Here is a 13,914-nt window from a genome sequence, read left to right on the forward strand (position 1 = left end):
TGTCAAAAGTTGTCCAACCACAGAGGCAATGCATAGCTAGGTAAAGGCGTCCCCAATTTTGGAGGCAGTGCTAAACCAGATTACGTGCAGAAAGCCTTCGAAGGGGGCGGGTGGCATCGGTACATCGGCTGAGAGGAAATAGAAGATGGCCTTGGCCTTGGAGTCACCTTAAGTGAATGCATAAATGTTCCTGTATGTTTTTCGTATTGGTATGTTTACAGCCACTTCTGACTGCATAAATACCCTCCGCGGTGGTCTAGCGGTTATGATACTCGGCTGCTGACACGAAGATCACGTCATCGATTTTCGGCCACGTTTCAATGGAGGGGAAATGCCAGAGGCCCGTGTACTTGGGTGCATGTTAAACAAAACCAGATGGTAAAGATTTCCGGAGCTCCCCATTACGGAGTGTTTCACAATCATATCGTTGTTTTCAGACGATGGACCCCAACAGTTATTGGTGTCAGAGTGTAAGTCAAAAGAGAAGCCATTGTGTTGAGGAACACGTGCCACCGCTGCTGGCAAAATGAATGACTCCGACGCTTGCGTGAGACATCGTAAATATATAAGATTTTGGCGCAGTATTCAAATCGTACGTTAACACACAGTATTGCAATAAATATTGGTGATTTGGTACAAATTTGGACTGTTTATTGCTTCTGTTCAGTGCGCAGTGGTTAAGTAGAGTACCAACCAAGCTACATGAGGACACAAAATGTATTGTACCTTCAAAAGGGTTGCAATATTGTTGCACTGATACGAGTTGCATTAATGTATCAATATTATTGAGTATGTAAGCTTGAAGTAATGTTACGCCTATTGTGCGTACCGGGTGTTTCTGCATTTTAAAGACGATAGTCTTTCTTGGGGACCTTCGACGCTAAAATTTTGGTCTGTCTGTCTGTCTGTCTGTCTGTCTGTCTGTCTGTCTGTCTGTCTGTCTGTCTGTCTGTCTGTCTGTCTGTCTGTCTGTCTGTCTGTCTGTCTGTCTGTCCGTCTGTCTGTCTGTCTGTCTGTCTGTCTCTCTGTCTGTCTGTCTGTCTCTCTGTCTGTCTGTCTGTACATTTTTCTGTTTGTCTACTCTTGACAGCATCTGGTACTTGAAACGGCCGACCCCATCCGCAGGGCCCACCAATGTTGCTCAAGATTGAGCGTTCATGCTTGTGCAATTGTCAATTAAGAAACAACTTTTGCGCATGTCTGGGACACCATAACAACACGTATATATTCTGCATGTGCGTCTTTTACTAAAAAAGGCATACATAAGTAATTTTAAGGACCGTAGCGCTTATCGCGCTGCGCTGACCATGCAACGCTTGCACGGAACGGGGAGTGTTTCCAACGCTTTGCTAAGACGAGACTGGCACCTACCCGTCGCCTTGCGTTCTACACCTTATTACCTCTGAGATGGGCGCGCACACATGTCTGAAATCCACGAGCTTTGTTTTCTTAAAAAAAACTGCCAGATGGCGATCACATCTCACGTGTGACGGGACTTGATGCACTCGTTCGCCTCCGCTGCACGCTTGAGGCACTCTAACGCAGCACCTCCAGATTACCACTCACTAATTTTCTTGCGCAGAACACCAAATAGATGTCTTGTTCACTCTCTCCACACGCAAGACTATCGTCTTTCGAGGACATTTGCAAAAACATGCAGATATGGGGCCAATTGTTTTTTTGTAATCTATTCACTGTCACCCCATAAGCCTTGCGATTTGAGCCCGCACCTCTGTCAAGTGAACCGAGTGCCTCTTTTCGGTCGAGCCTCGTCCGTTTTTATTGTGCATGACAAAAGAAATGGAGTGAAATGGAAATAAAAAAATAAATCGCCCCTGGTGGGACTCGAACCCACAATCTTCGGTTCCGGAGACCGACGCCGTATCCATTTGGCCACAGGAGCTATGCATGCGACGCTTACAATAAACATTTCCAACGCTGCGCTCACATATAAAAACAAAATCTTTTCGGTCCGTCTGCAGCAGTATATCAGGAGCAACCAAGAAAAGCCTCATATTATATTATTACAAGAGACCCTTTCACCGCAAGCAACGTTGCCTGGATTCCGGCCTGTAATAGGGGATACTGAAGGGAGGGGAGTCTGCACCTTCGTATGCAACAAACTAACGCACGTAACCCATGACCTCAAGATAGAAGCAGGCCGATTGGAACACGTCTTGGTAGAGATCGTGCCGGGTACCAGCAACCGTCAGAGCATTTTCATTCTTAATATATACAGCAGTCCAAAGGAACAAAAGCAAGGGTTCAAGACGGTTCTAAAGAAAGCTGTTAATATCGCCGGGGAATGTCCACTCGTCATAGCAGGTGATTTCAACGCCCCTCATCATACATGGGGTTACAAGTACAACACTGGGAAAGGAAATCGACTTTGGCAAAGTGCCAGTGAACTTGATCTCACCCTAATCACAGACCCCAGCCTACCAACAAGGCTTGGCACATCTTGCTGCAGGGATTCCACCCCGGACCTTACATTTGTAAGGAACATCAAGAAGGCCCAGTGGATGAACCTTGCTGTAGACCTAGGGAGTGACCACTGCATTCTTGCCACTACCTTCTCCGTGGAGCGTAAAAAACAGAGAGAATTCCACTTCACAGACTGGGATAAGTTCAGGAAGATAAGGATGGAAAGGGAACAAGATGGCCACAGACAAGGCTTGGAGCAGTGGGTCAAACAGATTAAAGAAGACATCAAATCTGTCTCCTCCACCATTACCACAGATCTTCCGGTTGAAAGAATGGATAGCCGGCTTGCTCATCTTCTTGAGGCAAAGCAAGCACTACTGAACCGTTGGAAGGGTCAGCGCCTGAACCGAAGACTGAGGAAGAAGATAGCTGAGGTAAACAGATCAGTCGAGGAACATTGTCGCGCACTATCGAGGCAGCAATGGGACGAAATCTGCAACTCCGTCGATGGTCAGATGCGCAATGGCAAGACATGGAATATGTTAAAGCATCTCCTCAACGAAAACACCACCAAAACAAATCAAAAGCATGTCATCGCTCGAATTTTGCATAAAGAGATAGGGCGCACTACAGAACAGCAAGTTGTCCAGCAGCTCGTGCATAAGTACCTCCCAATCAAAAGAGGATTGGCACCACCAAGTAGACAGTACCAGGGCACGCCAAATCCAGGTCTTGAGGGCGACTTTAACATCGAGGAGATCAGAAGAGCCTTGCATGATCTCAACGGCAGGTCGGCCCCTGGTCCGGACGGTATATCAAACAAGGCCCTGCGTAACCTTGATGACGATTCAATTGAAACCCTGAGGGATATGATCAATTCAGCATGGAAAGAAGGCAGGGTGCCAGAGCAGTGGAAGCTGGCCAGCACGATCCTTATTCCTAAGCCAGGAAAGCCCCCTAACTTGGACAACATGAGGCCAATATCCTTGACATCATGTATCGGCAAGGTCGCAGAACATGCCATACTGCACAGGATAAACAAGTACTTGGAAGATAACAACATATATACACACAATATGGTTGGATTCAGGGCAGGGCTATCCACACAAGATGCATTGAAGCTTATCAAACACCAGGTCATTGACAATGGAACCAGAGACGTGAGAGCCATTCTGTGCCTAGATCTAGAAAAAGCGTTTGACAACATCCACCATTCATTCATACTCGAAGCAATTTCCAAGCTTGGTCTAGGGAAAGCCTTCTATGACTACGTATGGTCCTTTCTTACAGATCGGAAAGCCGTGATGAAGATTGCAGATATCGAGACCGCAGAAATCGAACTAGAAGCAAGGGGCACGCCACAAGGGGCAGTGATTTCACCAATGCTGTTTAACATTGCCATGATTGGACTGTCAAAGAAATTATTGAGCATTGAAGGATTGAAGCACAGCATCTACGCAGATGACATTACCATCTGGTGCACAGGTGGAAGCGAGGGGCAGATTGAGAGCGCTCTGCAAGAGGCGATTGACACCGTAGAAGACTACCTTCGCCCTTCCGGGCTCAAGTGCTCCTCGAGTAAGTCAGAACTTTTGCTTTATCGGACTGCACGCCGGGGACCAAAGCCCAGGGGATGGAAGCCGTTAAACCAGATAGACATCCATCTCCGTACAAATCAAGGGGATGCCATCCAGAGGGTCGACTCCATCAAAGTCCTGGGAATGCTGATAGAGTCTACCGGCGCCAACAGCAAATCTATAGCCAAGTTAACTCGGAAAACAGACAGTGCGGTGCACCTCATACGCAGAGTGGCCAACAAAAGAAATGGGATCAAGGAAGACAACCTCATCAGGTTGATGCATGCGTTTGTTCTAAGTCACTTCACATACGAGGCAGCAATGCACAACTGGTCAAGAGCAGAGTCCGAGACACTGAATGTGCTCCTCAGGAAAGTTATCAAGAAGGTCCTGGGCCTACCCATACATACCAGCACCGAGCGTCTGCTTGAGCTTGGCATACACAACACGCTCGAAGAAATAGCAGAAGCCCAAGAGAGAGCACAGTTTGCAAGGTTATCTACTACAAGGTCGGGGAGAATGATCCTGCAGGAGCTGGGCCAAAACCCAATAGCAATCAGACGCAATTACAATGATATCCCTGACAACATCAGGGAGACTATCACGGTATCTCCTATACCGAGAAACATGCATCCAGAACACAACGTCGGCAGAAGAGTAGCGAGGGCCAGGACTATACTTCGTCAAGTCTCAAACGAGGAACGAGGGGTCGTATTTGTTGACGCGGCTTCCTACGCCAATGGGAAAGCGTTTGTGGCAGTGGTAGTCGATGGGGCTGGCCATGTCGTCAACTCAGCGACGGTCAGGACGAAAGACCCAATCATTGCGGAACAAGTGGCCATCGCCTTAGCACTCAAGATGGATAACATTGAAGTGGTCTACAGTGATTCCATGGCAGCACTACGGGCGTTCGCCAAGGGGGCGGTCTGTGAACAAACGCTAAAAATACTGCAAGGCAAGAACATAACACATCATCTTCTGAGTTGGTTCCCAGCTCACCTTGGACAAATCAACGATTCCCCTCCCAATCTCAACGAAGCAGCACACGAGGCGGCGCGAGAACTCTCCAACCGCGCCTCCCCGGGGATGCGTTCTAGCGGTGAAGGGGATAACCGGGAAATTCTTACAACATATAACGAGCTCACTAAACATTTCTACCTGTCTAGAAGGATTTTTCCTCCACCTCACAAAAATCTAACCCGGCCCCAAGCACTTACATTAAGGCTTTTGCAAACGCGGATGTACCCTACTTTGAAAATGTTACACATCATGTACCCTAACCTATATCCAAGTAATCTTTGTCCACATTGTGGGGAAATAGCTTCATTAGAACACATGCTCTGGCAGTGCACCAAATTCGCTCATTTATCGCACATCACCTCTGCCAGATGGGAGGCGGCAATCCGCAGCTCATCCTTGGCAGATCAGCTCTGGGCTGTCCACCAAGCCCGCGAGGCGGCTGAGGAGCTTGGCATCTCAGTCCCCACGTGGGAGCTGCCCGCAACACAGTGATCTGTGTTTTGGAGGACCAAATAAAAGTTTATCCAATCCAATCCAATTCGGTCCGTATTTTTGTTTTTGTGTTTTTATGAAATAGAAGCGTTCGGGTTTTACGGCGCAGCTTTTAAAGCTAGTCTACTGCACCAGGATTGCAGTGGACGAACGCTGGGCATAAATAAGCCGATTCTAAACTGCAATTTTGCGCAAGCTGCAAATGGCGCAGCTGAAAACGGCAGAAGAGTATGATTTTCTTTTGTGGAAGAAATGAAAACTACGGAACAGTAAAAGATACTAAAAAGTACGAGTTTGAGTCAGTAGACACCGGGAAACAGGACTGCACTTTTCTTTCCCTCTTCCTCTTCTTTGTTTACCTTTACGCTTTAGACTAAATAACGATGTGGACAATAAAATGAAAGAACGGCATCAAAACGAACTGAACATAATATTATTCTATCAAAGCTTTTCGTAAATCACAGTGAAAATATGGGAAGTAAAATTGAACTGTTTTAGTGTGGAGTGCCTGAAGCCTCCTTGGTATTTCACTTCCTCAGACACACATGTCTCACATAAGCGTTCTCTTTGGCAATGTGCCGAAGCGTTGCCGGAGCTCATCACGGAGGCCGCGTCATATTCTTCTGTTTGGACACGTCTAGATTGGCAATGACGGGGAAACTAGAGAGACGGAGTTTTCGCACACGTACTACTACGCGAAGTAGTCACTCAGTACCGCTGTAGAAAGTGATGGCTCTGCGCGATCGGTGTTTCATGTCGACGCAGTGTCCAGTTGGCGTTCGAGGAACACGTGAAAAATGCGGCCTCCTCACGTGCTCCAAAACTCGTAGTGACAGCGGATAAATTGAAACAAATACGGATATTTTACTGTTGTGAGCTGAGTCGTGTGTCAAAGGGCTTCATGCAAAAAGTTAAGGCAGTATTCTTAATATCTGACGAAGAAAAATTAGGACACAGCTGTAGGACTATATTAAATAGCGGTAGTTGTGCGCGAGTTGCGTTTGTAGCTTTCACTGCATTGTCACAAAAATAATGAAAAAAATTTCCGCGACGGTCCGCGAGTATTGACACGTTCATAGATTGTTGCGCCGCCCAGAGGAATTCAGGAGCGTTCCCTCGAGGACGATCAGTAGTGTAGTGAACTAGAATATACTAGTTCACATTAATCATACGGCAGACGCTCCCTTGTTCGGCTGTGATAGCCTCAGTGTTAACGCATTAGCAAAAAACGAACACAAGCCACTTCGTATGTTTTGTGCATAAGTGAATATTCCAGACTGTCCGTGACGCGATAAATCTGATACGTTCTTGCGAGACGCGAAGCTTTCGTGAAAACACGTGGGAACTCGCGTGTTCACTTATAGCCCGCAGAGTGCACGTATCAGCTTCGCAATGTTTTCTCCAGCCACGTTGGATAGTTAAAGGTTATAACCTGACCTTTGCAGTTGAAAGTCACTTTGTTTTACGTGCGTATAGCATTAGTCAGTGCTTTTGTAGTACATACGTTTCACAACATCCATTGTACGCTAAAAGTAGCGCAGGCTCACTATTTTCTCATTCAAACCTTGGCCAAAGCTGCTCCGCTTGGTTTTTACGTTTGCTGATAGATGGCAGCACACTGCAAGCGATTCGCTTTTTGCCGGTTGTAGCCGGGTGTTAGCGCGAATTGTTCTTCGCGCTCAGATAAACGTGGCGAGTGATACCGTGTTGGTTTTGTGTGTAGTGAGTGACGCGCTGTTATCGGAGTCGTTCGGCGGAGAGAATTCCTCAGATTACTGTCCGCAATAGGGTTCAAATAAACCGTCGTGACATCGAGAATTTTTTCACTGTACGTAGAACCAACGCCTCCTTGAAAAATTATGCCTAGAACGTGAGCCGCGAACGCGCCGCCCTACCCTCGGATTTACCCTCCTCCTCTGGTACGGAGGCGAACGCCTGTGGCGGTCGCCCCCTGCGAACACAGCAATGCTCTCACAGCAATGCCTCCGAGCAGCTGTGATGTCACGTGACGAAGTTCGCTAAAGTCACGTGACAAAACGGTACGGAAGTGAGCGGTTCCACACGGCGGATGGTCGCAACACGCGGTAGGAGGCATGGCCTCCAAGATTTTGTGCTGGCAGCAAGCTCTCAATTGAAGAGAGAGCCGCGTTCCAGGCATAGGTTTTCTAGAAGGCGTTGGTAGAACGCACCGAGAGTGACAGTGACAATGAACGATCAGCTGCTAATTCGCGGGCAGCGAGTTGTAATTCACGTCCCCTCGTGCGTTAATGTTTTTGACGCTCGCAAGTAACTTCGATTGTATTTATTGTGTAATATCCTTCAGTGAGCTCGAAACAAAAGGACAGTGCTTGAGTGCATCTCGTGAAACGCGATCGCTCTCCCCCTTTGTGATTGCTGCGACCGAGCCTGTATACTGTGTAACGTTAGCCCACTATAGAGCATGGCACAGGTTCTTTTTTTTTATTTATTAAGTGATTACCCCTCTTCGTGACATCCCATCGTGGTGGCATCCCGCGGAAAAAAATGCATATGATGCAAACTGCGCCTTTGATTTACGTCGACTACCTGCTGTTCGATGGCGAACAGCTGGCGCTGGTAGCACCGAAGGGATTGAGGATGGCCCTCTTTATGAAGAGAGGGTGCTTGAGAAAATCGAAATTTTGAGCTTCGCTCCTAAACTCTGCTTGGCACGCACGACTGCAGGATTTGGCTGACACGTGCATAGCAGGGTCCCATACCGCGATATGTGTTTTCTCATCAAGCTTGAAGAAAGATTCGGGACCTTTTAAGTAAATGTGATGTTATGTATGAACCAGGGATATCACAAGGCTGAAAGACTAACGCAGGAACAGCAGACCAGCGAGGGTTTTTTTTTTCTGAGAACAAAGTTCGCAGAATGATCTTCAAGTGAATTGTTCGAGTGCGCGTTCAGCTTTATTTGTGTCGCATCAGTGAAAGTGCCAGGACTATTTTGATGCCGATACCTGCTGCGTGAGTGGACTATTTTCACGTTTTGGAACGTTTTTTCTCCGGAGCCGGCCACCGCCTGGGCTAATCCTAACGAGGCAAGCCCACTCCGGCGCGACGCCAGCCGCGTTGCCGTTCCCGGGTGCCCTTTTCGCTCTTCTCAGGGCTTGTTTTCAGAAAAGAATGGAATATAAGGTGGTGGGGGAGGACATAACCCCCGAAGAGGTGACAGAAGACCGAGGTTGGCAGTCTGCAGGCGCCAGAGGAGCTGGCGCGCGCTCGGCAGGCGCTAATCCTATGGTGCTACTCTCAACGAGACGAAGTCGACAACGGCCGAGGCCCCGCGAGGCCGCAACAGTGGCAATAACATCAAGGCTAGAATCATCCGCGCTGGCCGGATGCCCCAGCTCCCCAGGGAGGATACGAAGATCGTTATTCGGCCCCGCAGAGGCCTCAATATTGTCAAGACCGGCTGCACCGTGGTGGCTGATGCAATCCTGGCAGCCAAAAGCATCTGCGCCGAAGATTTGCGGGGCGACACGCTATGCCCCAACGTGCAGCAGAATATTATGGTTGTCAACACACCTAGAAGGGAAAATGCCAACCACTACGTCAAAGTTCGGCAGATCGTCGTTATGGGCCGAACATACGAGGTCAGTGCCTACGAGGCCGCTCTCATTCAACGTGCAAGGGCGTGATCCGAGGTATTCCACTCGTAGACGGCCCGAATCATATTGACAACAAGATCGTAAATGAAAGAAATCCGCTCGCCCTGGCAGCCAAGCGCGTAGGCAGCACCGGTACGGTAATCGTCGCCTTCGACGGTCATAGAGTCCCAAACTTTGTACGCTACGGCCCTACCCTTGTGCAATGTTCGCTTTATCGCAAGAAAATAGACATTTGCTACGCTTGTGGTCGGCTCGGTCACCGTGCTGATGTGTGTCCCAGCCCAGGCGACGCCGTATGTCGGGGCTGTGGGGCTTCAAATCCTGACGCACAACACAAGTGTACCGCCAAGTGCAGGCTGTGTGGTGGGCAACACCTCACGGCTGACAAGGACTGTAGGCAAAGATTCCAGATCCCATATGTCGTGCGACGAAGGCGCTGGGAAAAGTCTCGCGCCACCGATCAAGGCTAAGCCATGGCACCACCATCACCCCACACGGATGGGCAGGACTTCCAGCAGTCACGTGGTTCCGGGGGCCGTTCCAGGCGACGCTCTCGGTCCCATTCCAGGGGCCGTTCCCGGTCCAGGAGCCGCTCCCGGTCCCGAGGAGGAGCCCGGCGCTACAAGTCTGGGAGCCGCTCCAGGTCTCGATCCAGGTCTACCGGGCGTCGACAGCAGCCTAGCGGGGTGTCAGCGAGAAGCAAGAAGTCGGGCTCTATAACCTGGGCCGACACGGTCCGAGTAGGGCCAGCTGAGGTACTGTCGGGGTCACTCGCAGAGCATGCGGAGAGCGCGCGCGAGATTTCTCAGCTGAAACGCGAGAACGCAGCGATGAAGGAAACCATAAACAGGCTTTTGTCCGAAATTGCTGAGATTAAGAACGCGAGAAACCCACCACCGCAACCCGCCACCGCATGCGTCGCCGATACAATGCCCCCACCCATGGAGGTGCACAGCACTAAAGCCGGCGACAGCAGCAGTGAGGGTCAAAGTGCTCCCAAGAAGAGGGCCGTCGCCTACGAACAGGAAGGTGTATAGCCATTCGAGTCAGGTCTGAGCTTCGAAACACGCTATCCGCGCTCAGTGAAAGCATAATTAAGCTCGGGGAGAATTTTGCCCAACTGCAGATCACCCTGGCCGCGCAAAACGACCGAGTATCTAAGGTAGAGTCGTTTCTCGAAAGCGTAGTGAAACCAGCTCTGACCTCAACCACCATTGTACAACCCCAGCCCGGCGCTACGGGCCCCATCGTCCACGCTATTCTTAGCCAATCTGAGGGCAGCACCAGCCCACAAAAGCACCAAGATGGCTAAGCCAAGTGAGACGTTTCTTATTTGGCATTGGAACTGCAGGGGCTTCCCTAGTAAAAAGGCGTCCTTGCAGCAGTACATTCGATGCTCTAGCGAAAAACTCCTCGTCATTCTGCTTCAGGAAACATTAACTACAAACGTCACACTGACTGGTTACAAGCCCGATTTGCGTTATTCTGATGGCCGGGGCGTCTGCACCTTGGTCAGTAACAAGCTCACACACATCTCTCACGACCTCAAAATGGCCACCAGCAGCGCCGAATATGTCATGACCGAGATTCTGCCGCGCAGCTCGGACCGAAGCAGCATCTTTTTTCTCAACGTGTACAGTAGCCCTAAGGACCGACGGCAGCGCTTCAGGGCCCTCATAAAGAAGGCCGTCAACTTGGCAGGTCCCAAACCCCTGGTTGTGGCGGGCGATTTTAATGCTCCGCACCACACTTGGGGCTACCAGTACAATACCAGCAAGGGCGAGGAACTGTGGCAGAACGCGACGGACATGGACCTGACTCTAATCACCGACAAGGCCTTTCCAACTCGGTTGGGCACTTCATCCTGCAGAGACTCCACTCCCGACTTGACCTTCGTCAAGAATCTCCCCGATGTACAGTGGGCCAACTCAAACGTTGACTTAGGTAGCGACCATTACGTTCTGGTGACGCAGTTCTTAGTGGTCCGAAAGAGGGCACGGGAGTTTTCTTGGACAAACTGGGACCAGTTTCGCAAAGTCCGCAACGACCGACCCCTACCTGCAACCAGGCCAAGCCTAGAGGAGTGGATTAGCCAGCTCAGAGAGGACGTCATAAGTACCACGAAGAATATTAGTACTCACCTTCCCGTTGAAAAAATGGATAGCCACCTTGCCCACCTGCTCGAGGCCAAGCAGTCACTTCTGGCCCGCTGGAAAGGCCAGCGCCTCAATCGCAGGTTGCGCGAGAAAATCTCCGACCTAAACAAGACCATCGAGGAGCACTGTCGCGTCTTCTCCAAGCAGCAGTGGGACGAGGTGTGCAACTCAGTAGATGGCCAGATGCGTAATGGCAAGACATGGAACCTGCTCAAGCACCTGCTCAGCGAGACTAACACCAAAACTAACCAGCGGAACGTACTAGCGCGAGCCGTGCACGAAGCCAAGCAGTCCTCTTCAGAAGAGGAGGTTTTGAAGCAGCTGGTGCAAAAGTACCTCCCTGTCGACTCGAACCCCGCAACAACGTACCCCGAATACTCAGGACCGGCCAACACTGAACTGGACGCCGAGATATGCCACGAAGAGGTTCGGCATGCGCTTTACGGGCTCAATGGGAGGTCTGCCGCGGGCCCCGACGGCATAACTAATAAGACCCTGCGCAACCTGGACGACCGGTCAATCGAGTACCTCACCGATGTCATCAACGAGGCGTGGAAGAGCGGCGAGGTCCCCGACACGTGGAAGTTCGCACGCACCGTGCTCATTCCTAAGTTGGGAGGCCACCCAACTTGGACATCATGCACCCCATTCCGCTCACATCCTGCGTGGGAAAGGTAGCCGAGCATGTGGTCCCCAATAGGCTGACTCGGTACCTGGAAGACAATGGGCTCTACCCGTACACCATGATTGGTTTTCGGGCCAAGCTTTCGACGCAAGACGCTATGAAGCTGCTCAAGCACCAAGTCATCGACTGCAACACTCGAGACATGCGGGCCATTCTCGGCCTCGACTTAGAGAAATCCTTCGACAATGTTACTCACTATTTCGTGTTGCGGTTGATTGCTGAGCTCGGCCTTGGAGTCAGATTCTACAAATATGTCAAATCGTTCTTGACCCGTAGGAGAGCCACCCTCAGTGTGGGAGACCTTGTCTCCGAGGAGATCGAGCTGGGATCGCGCGGCACACCACAAGGGTCAGTGATATCGCCCACCCTGTTCAATCTTGTCATGGTCGGGTTGTCGGGTTGTCCAAGAGGCTCTCATGTATCGAAGGCATTAACCACACAATTTACGCGGACGATATTACCATTTGGTGCACAGGTGGCAGCGACGGGCAAGTCGAGCGCTCCCTGCAGGAGGCCATAGACATCACGGAAGATTACCTCCGTCCCACAGGCCTGAGGTGTTCCCCAAGCAAGTCCGAGCTCCTCCTTTACCAACCCACTAGGCGAGGGCCCAAGCCCAAAAACTGGCAGCCAATCTCGAAGAGTGATATCAAGCTCTACACCGGAGATGGCAGCGCAATACCCAGAGTCGACTCCAATCGGGTCCTCGGCATGACCATCGAGTCCAATGGTTCCAACGGCAAGACTATACTCAAGCTCGCCGCCAAGACAGATAACGTGGTTCGGCTGGTTCGGCGGGTGGCCAACCGCTACCAAGGCCTCAAGGAAGACAACCTAATCCGCCTGGTCAATGCTTTTGTGCTCTGCCACTTTTCATATGTCGCGGCCATGCACAATTGGCTGCGTGCCGAGCATGACAAGATCAACGTCTTGCTCAGAAAGATTACCAAGCGGGCCCTCGGTATCCCGATTAGGACGCGCACCGAGCGCCTGCTCCAGCTCGGAGTACACAATACGTTGGAGGAGATTGCCGAAGCGCAGGAGCGGGCCCAGCTCGCGCGCCTTTTGAGCTCCCAGACCAGCAGACATATACTCCGAGAGATCGGTCACTCTCCGGCTGAAGTGGACGAGAAGATGAGACAGGTGCCCCGTGAGATTCGCGACCTCATCACCGTGGCACCGATACCGAGGAATGTCCATCCCGAGCACAATCGTGGTAGGCGACGGGCTAGAGCTGCCACTCTTCTCAAGCAGATTCAAAGTGAAGAGCACGGCGTCAGCTTTGTCGACGCGGCAGCGTACCGTGGGAGCCGCGCCTTCTCCGCAGTCGTCGTCGACTCCAAACAACAAATAATCAACTGCGCATCGGTTCACACTGACGATCCGACAATTGCCGAGCAAGTGGCCATCGCCTTGGCCATCCTGAAAGGTGAAAGGGAGGTCATCTATAGTTACTCTATGTCAGCTATTCGCGCTTTTGAACGCGGTGTAATCTCCAAGAAAGCCCTGCGCGTGCTCCAAAGTGGTGGCCGCGACGGCATCAAGCACCACGTACTGATTTGGTTTCCTGCACATGTTGGACAGGTCCAAGGCGTTCCCCCCAACCTCAACGAGTCTGCCCAGGAGGCCGCGCGCGCACTAACCGTCCGCGCGGGTTCCGGGCAACGATTCGGGGCCAACGGGGTTGCGGAAAACAGGGACGCGCCTGCCACGTACAACGAAATAACAAAATATTTTTACCTCGCGCGGAGACTATATCCACTCCCTCATCCAAATCTTAACAGGCCACAGGCCCTTACGCTCAGACTACTGCAGACCGACACGTACCTTAACCTGAGATCCCTTCACGCTATTTATCCTGACGTGTTTCCCAATGACGCTTGCCCCGCATGTGGGGATGTATCCACGCTGGCGCACATGCTCTG

General features: G+C 50.9%; 1 protein-coding gene and 1 non-coding gene across 2 annotated transcripts in view; one reads left to right on the forward strand and one right to left on the reverse strand.

Moving 5' to 3' along the window:
* Positions 1-13,914, forward strand: part of LOC142790152 (glutamate receptor ionotropic, kainate 2-like) — a 373,661-nt gene that overhangs the window by 185,436 nt on the left and 174,311 nt on the right. The window lies entirely within an intron of this gene.
* TRNAR-CCG (transfer RNA arginine (anticodon CCG)) lies at positions 1,831-1,903 on the reverse strand. Its single transcript has one exon. It is a non-coding gene; the product is annotated as a tRNA-Arg (tRNA).

Source organism: Rhipicephalus microplus, unplaced genomic scaffold (assembly GCF_043290135.1).
Source record: "Rhipicephalus microplus isolate Deutch F79 unplaced genomic scaffold, USDA_Rmic scaffold_72, whole genome shotgun sequence".
NCBI lineage: Eukaryota > Metazoa > Arthropoda > Arachnida > Ixodida > Ixodidae > Rhipicephalus > Rhipicephalus microplus.